This window comes from Anser cygnoides, chromosome Z, assembly GCF_040182565.1.
Source record: "Anser cygnoides isolate HZ-2024a breed goose chromosome Z, Taihu_goose_T2T_genome, whole genome shotgun sequence".
Classification (NCBI taxonomy): Eukaryota; Metazoa; Chordata; class Aves; order Anseriformes; family Anatidae; genus Anser; species Anser cygnoides.
This window is the reverse complement of record NC_089912.1, coordinates 57503195-57509194: the sequence shown is the minus strand read 5'-3', so window position 1 is coordinate 57509194 and position 6000 is coordinate 57503195.

Below are 6000 nucleotides of genomic sequence, written 5' to 3'. Positions count from 1 at the left end.
TTGGTTGCTGTTGGAAAGAGATAAGAAGATAACTCAGTGAAAGAGACCGATTATTAACAGCAAGACATGCTTGTTTTGTGCCACCTTGTCTTCTGGAAAGCTATAGGATCCAGTTCCTATCGGACTGCATTAAGCAAATCATCTCAAGCTTAAGGTATGTACATACAGCCAATTAAATAGAGAACATGTTTTCATTACTTATCACTTGAAAGTGAAGCTTTATGTAAATGAAGGAAGCAAATAAGATGAGGTCAGAAGGCCATGGTAGATCTGTATTGACAGGTAATCTTCAATAATGTGTAAGATACCTACTTCAGTGCTGGTACAGCTTTTGAGGACTATGTTATGTATTATCAATTTTTGCAACCATAATAAAAATGCTTGTTCTTTCTAAAGTGAGTCGCTCTATTGAATTATTATTATTTTATTTGAAAGAAAGTTTGTGGGACACCTTACAACATCAATAAGATAATGCTGCAAACTTTTCAACCAAAACATATTTCCTTTTTAGGGCATGGATGTATATACTACAGCTCAATACCAAACACTCTTAGTATTTAAACTTAGATCTGGATTCTGGTTTCAGAAAAGGGGTGACAATAGTTGACAATCTTTCCCCTTTCTTGTACCAAGTGATTATGTTTTAGTGTTGTATCTGTCAGGAACCCAACAGAAAATAATTGATGTTACAGAAGTAGCACGATACTGTAACAGTGAGCAACAGCAAAATCTACAAGAAAATTAATTATTTTGTTTCCAGAGCAAGGTTTGATTAGCATGTGATAATAACTACCTGGGGCTATACATGGAACAATAAGCATTAACCAAGAACCACTGCTCATTAAATGAGCACTGTCCATTCTAAATTAGCCAAATGTCCTGCGGAAAAAGCAGTTTGTGATTGATGTAATTATATGTTGTATTGTAAGGTGTATAAATGTGCACAGGGTGAGCAAATTCAGGTACACAAATTGAGCTCTAGCATGTCTGGACATGAGCACTTAAGTTTGCAAGACCTGCTAAAAATCTTTTGTGCAGATATTGTTCAAATTCTGAGAATGATATTAGAAGGTCTCCTCATTAGTTTCTATGAAGATAGGACCTCATTCTAAAAATACAGCTGAAAACAATACAGAGAAACCAGGTAAACTGTTGGACATTTGCAACTCTTTACAGCTCTTGCAATCTGACTGGAAAAAATCAAAAGTACTACCTGGATCTTTAACAGTACAAAGTTTAGAACAACTCAAATCTCCCTGTTCAAGAGGTTGGTAGAGTCAGAGATGTAATGTAGATCACAGAATCACAGAATAACAGAATCATCTAGGTTGGAAGAGACCTCCAAGATCACCGAGTCCAACCTCTGACCTAACACTAACAAGTCCTACACTAAACCATATCACTAAGGGCTACATCTAAACGTCTTTTAAAGACCTCCAGGGATGGCGACTCAACCACCTCCCTGGGCAGTCCATTCCAATGCCCAACAACACTTTCAGTAAAGAAGTTCTTCCTAATATCCAACCTAAACCTCCCCTGGCACAACTTTAGCCCATTCCCCCTCGTCCTGTCACCAGGCATGTGGGAGAATAGACCAACCCCCACCTCTCTACAGCCTCCTTTAAGGTACCTATAGAGAGCGATGAGGTCTCCTCTGAGCCTCCTCTTCTCCAGGCTGAACAAGCCCAGCTCCCCCAGCCGCTCCTCGTAAGACTTGTGCTCCAGAACCCTCACCAGCTTCATTGCCCTTCTCTGGACTCGCTCGAGCACCTCCATGTCCTTCTTGTGGTGAGGGGCCCAAAACTGAACACAGTACTCGAGGTGCGGCCTCACCAGAGCCGAGTACAGGGGGACAATCACCTCCTTAGACCTGCTGGCCACACTGCTTCTTATGCAAGCCAGGGTGCTGTTGGCCTTCTTGGCCACCTGGGCACACTGCTGGCTCATATTCAGCCGACTATCAACCAGTACTCCCAGGTCCTTCTCTGCCAGGCAGCTTTCCAACCACTCTTCTCCCAGCCTGTAGCGCTGCTTGGGGTTGTTGTGCCCCAGGTGCAGGACCCAGCACTTGGTCTTGTTGAACTTCATGCAGTTGGCCTCAGCCCATCGGTCCAGCCTATCCAGATCCTCCTGCAGAGCCTTCCTACCCTCGAGCAGATTGACACATGCACCTAACTTGGTGTAATCTGCAAATTTACTGAGGGTGCACTCGATCCCCTCATCCAGGTCATCGATAAAGATATTAAAGAGGACCGGCCCCAGCACTGAGCCCTGGGGGACTCCACTAGTAACCGGCCTCCAACTGCATTTGGCTCCATTCACTACAACTCTTTGGGCCCGGCCATCCAGCCAGTTTTTAATCCAACAAAGCGTACGCCAGTCCAAGCCACAAGCAGCCAGTTTCTTGAGGAGAATGCTGTGGGAAACGGTGTCAAAAGCCTTACTGAAGTCAAGGTAGACCACATCCACAGCCTTCCCCTCATCCACCAAGCGCGTCACTTGGTCATAGAAGGAGATCAGGTTCGTCAAGCAGGACCTACCTTTCATAAACCCATGCTGACTGGGCCTAATCGCCTGGTTGCCCTGCAAGTGCTGTGTGATGACATTCAAGATAATCTGCTCCATGAGCTTCCCTGGCACTGAGGTGAAACTAACATGCCTATAGTTCCCCGAACCATTCAGTGGTAAATAACATAGTAATCACAAAGTTTTTGTTGGAATATTCTGTTTTCTGTTTACTTTTGCGAAGTCTTAAAATTGCTTACCTGGGAATGACATTTTTGTGAACAATTTGAGGTCACTACTTCTTCCTTTCATCGTTGGTCTGTGTTATCTTCCTCATTGGAGAGATTTTATTTATCTATTTATTTATTTATTTATTTATTTATCTATTTATCTATTTATTTATTTAGGGGTAATCAGGCAGTAATAATAGACATCCTGATGTTATCAGACCTAGGAAAGGGATGCTGTATGACCTCCAAGATCACCAAGTCCAACCTCTGACCTAACACTAACAAGTCCTACACTAAACCACATCACTAAGGACTACATCTAAACGTCTTTTAAAGACCTCCAGGGATAGCGACTCAACCACCTCCCTGGGCAGTCCATTCCAATGCCTAACAACACTTTCAGTAAAGAAGTTCTTCCTAATATCCAACCTAAACCTCCCCTGGCACAACTTTAGCCCATTCCCCCTCGTCCTGTCACCAGGCATGTGGGAGAATAGACCAACCCCCACCTCTCTACAGCCTCCTTTAAGGTACCTGTAGAGTGCGATAAGGTCACCCCTGAGCCTCCTCTTTTCCAAGCTGAACAATCCCAGCTCCCTCAGCCGCTCCTCACTTGTTCTCCAGACCCCTCACCAGCTTTGTTGCCCTTCTCTGGACTCACTCAAGCACCTCGATGTCCTTAGACGGCATACTGAATTACTGGACATTCTTTGAAAATATAATCGTGGACAATATTTTCTGTCTGCTGCTTATGAAAGTGGAAAAAGAAACAAACAAACTTATTTTCTGCTATTTCTTACTGAATTATATAAAAGGTACTTTTTTCTAAAAGTTTTTTTTTTTTTCCTTTTCAGCCATTCTTATGTTGTCTTGACTTCAATATAAAATGTTTCAGAAAACTTCTTTCCCTTCCCTTCCCTTCCCTTCCCTTCCCTTCCCTTCCCTTCCCTTCCCTTCCCTTCCCTTCCCTTCCCTTCCCTTCCCTTCCCTTCCCTTCCCTTCCCTTCCCTTCCCTTCCCTTCCCTTCCCTTCCCTTCCCTTCCCTTCCCTTCCCTTCCCTTCCCTTCCCTTCCCTTCCCTTCCCTTCCCTTCCCTTCCCTTCCCTTCCCTTCCCTTCCCTTCCCTTCCCTTCCCTTCCCTTCCCTTCCCTTCCCTTCCCTTCCCTTCCCTTCCCTTCCCTTCCCTTCCCTTCCCTTCCCTTCCCTTCCCTTCCCTTCCCTTCCCTTCCCTTCCCTTCCCTTCCCTTCCCTTCCCTTCCCTTCCCTTCCCTTCCCTTCCCTTCCCTTCCCTTCCCTTCCCTTCCCTTCCCTTCCCTTCCCTTCCCTTCCCTTCCCTTCCCTTCCCTTCCCTTCCCTTCCCTTCCCTTCCCTTCCCTTCCCTTCCCTTCCCTTCCCTTCCCTTCCCTTCCCTTCCCTTCCCTTCCCTTCCCTTCCCTTCCCTTCCCTTCCCTTCCCTTCCCTTCCCTTCCCTTCCCTTCCCTTCCCTTCCCTTCCCTTCCCTTCCCTTCCCTTCCCTTCCCCCCCCCCAACTTATCTGCATGAAATTAAAACTCAGTCTAGAGTTCTTCATGTGCTTAAGAATTAGAATCTCTAACAAGACCAGAGCCTGAGAAGTGATGCATATCATATTAAGCATAAATTCAGTGGAGCAGAATTGTAGTTGTAGATTCCCCTTTTGGCTTGTCAGCCACTGCTTGCATCACTTCATTATTAATTTTTTCATCCTTGTTTTTCCTACAGTGCAGAGCAACATCTTTTCCTCCCTTCTTTCATTCTCTCTCCTTTTCCTCTGCTTCTGAATTAGGTTACAATAGACTTTTGTCCAAATTCAGGCTTTGCATTACATCCAAACTACATTTCAAAAAAATTTACCAATTTAATGAGAGTAAATCTTCATTTCCACATATTGCTGGTACATATGTGAATCATTTGGATGCATAAATATACAGGAAGTTCATTAACTGATTATAGTGGGAGGAAATAGTCATAGAAGCATTGGAGAAAAATTACTGCATTTCTGACAGCACTGAAGAATGGAACTCTTCTCTCTCCATTTGGCAGACTCATACAGAATAAAAAACCAAAGATCTCCAGACTGGTCTCTTAAAGGCATCTACTTTACTCTTAATAGTACTGATATAGAAATAATTTAGTTTAAAATTCCTGATGTTATATTTAGTTAAATGAAAACATGTCTCATAAATGCTTTTAATTGCTTGTTTTTCATCTATAGTTTCCATTTACTTCTCTGGTTGTGCTAGAAGCTCCACCCTACCTTAAAAAAATAAAATAAAAAATAAATTAGAATTTACTGACACTGTATTTCAGCTTTTTACTTCATGTGTTTCTCTTCCCCTTGTGTTGAGGATATATCACTCAGAATGGAGCACAAGATATAAGGCTACAATATCAGACTTTCAACAAATTTTGGGAGTAGTTGATTTCTGAAAACTAAGCTCCTCATGTTGTAATATTAATTTACATACTTAAAACACGTTAGCATTAAAGGTCTGACTTCCACCAGAACTTTCATATGTGATGAAGACACCCAGTAATTACAGAATATGTAGGGTCACGCAGTTACTTCCAGATCCAGACTTTTGTTTTGTTTTGTTTTGTTTTGTTTGTTTTTGTGTTGTTTTTTTTTTTTAAAGAATAATAATAATAATATTAACAATAATAAAATCCTCTTCAGAATCTCTCTTCTTCCCTCTCTTTTATTTACTGTTCACTTCACTTTCCTGAGTTTTATCTATTTGTCATTGCAAATGGATTCAAATTTTAACAATAAGTGACAAGTAACAATAATGATTTTTACATTTAAACTACAAATGTTAATAGTAATATATTTTCTTAATTGAACCATGCAATCCCTGAAGTCCAGACAAAAACTAGTTTTAAGATAGAATGTGGTATACAATGTATTAGTTGTCCTTGATAAATCCCTCTGTTGTGCAGAGGCTTTAGTCAAAGCTTCAGAGAATTTCTCCAGTGTTTGGACCTCAAAATAGTGAACCTCCCCTGGAGTGAAGTGCTTGTACATGTAATGTTAAGTTGCCAGAGATACAATATGAAAACATTGCTTCGGAGGAAAATGAGAAAGAAGGCTTCCATTCTTTGTGGATTATTACAGTTATGTTGCATATTTATTTCATGACTTAGTACATCATCACATTGGACAAAAGTCAGTGGATAAAAGTCCATTTCTTCCTTTAAAGTACTGTAAATAATGTAACTTAGGATATTTCTGCAAGAGCACAGGAAAT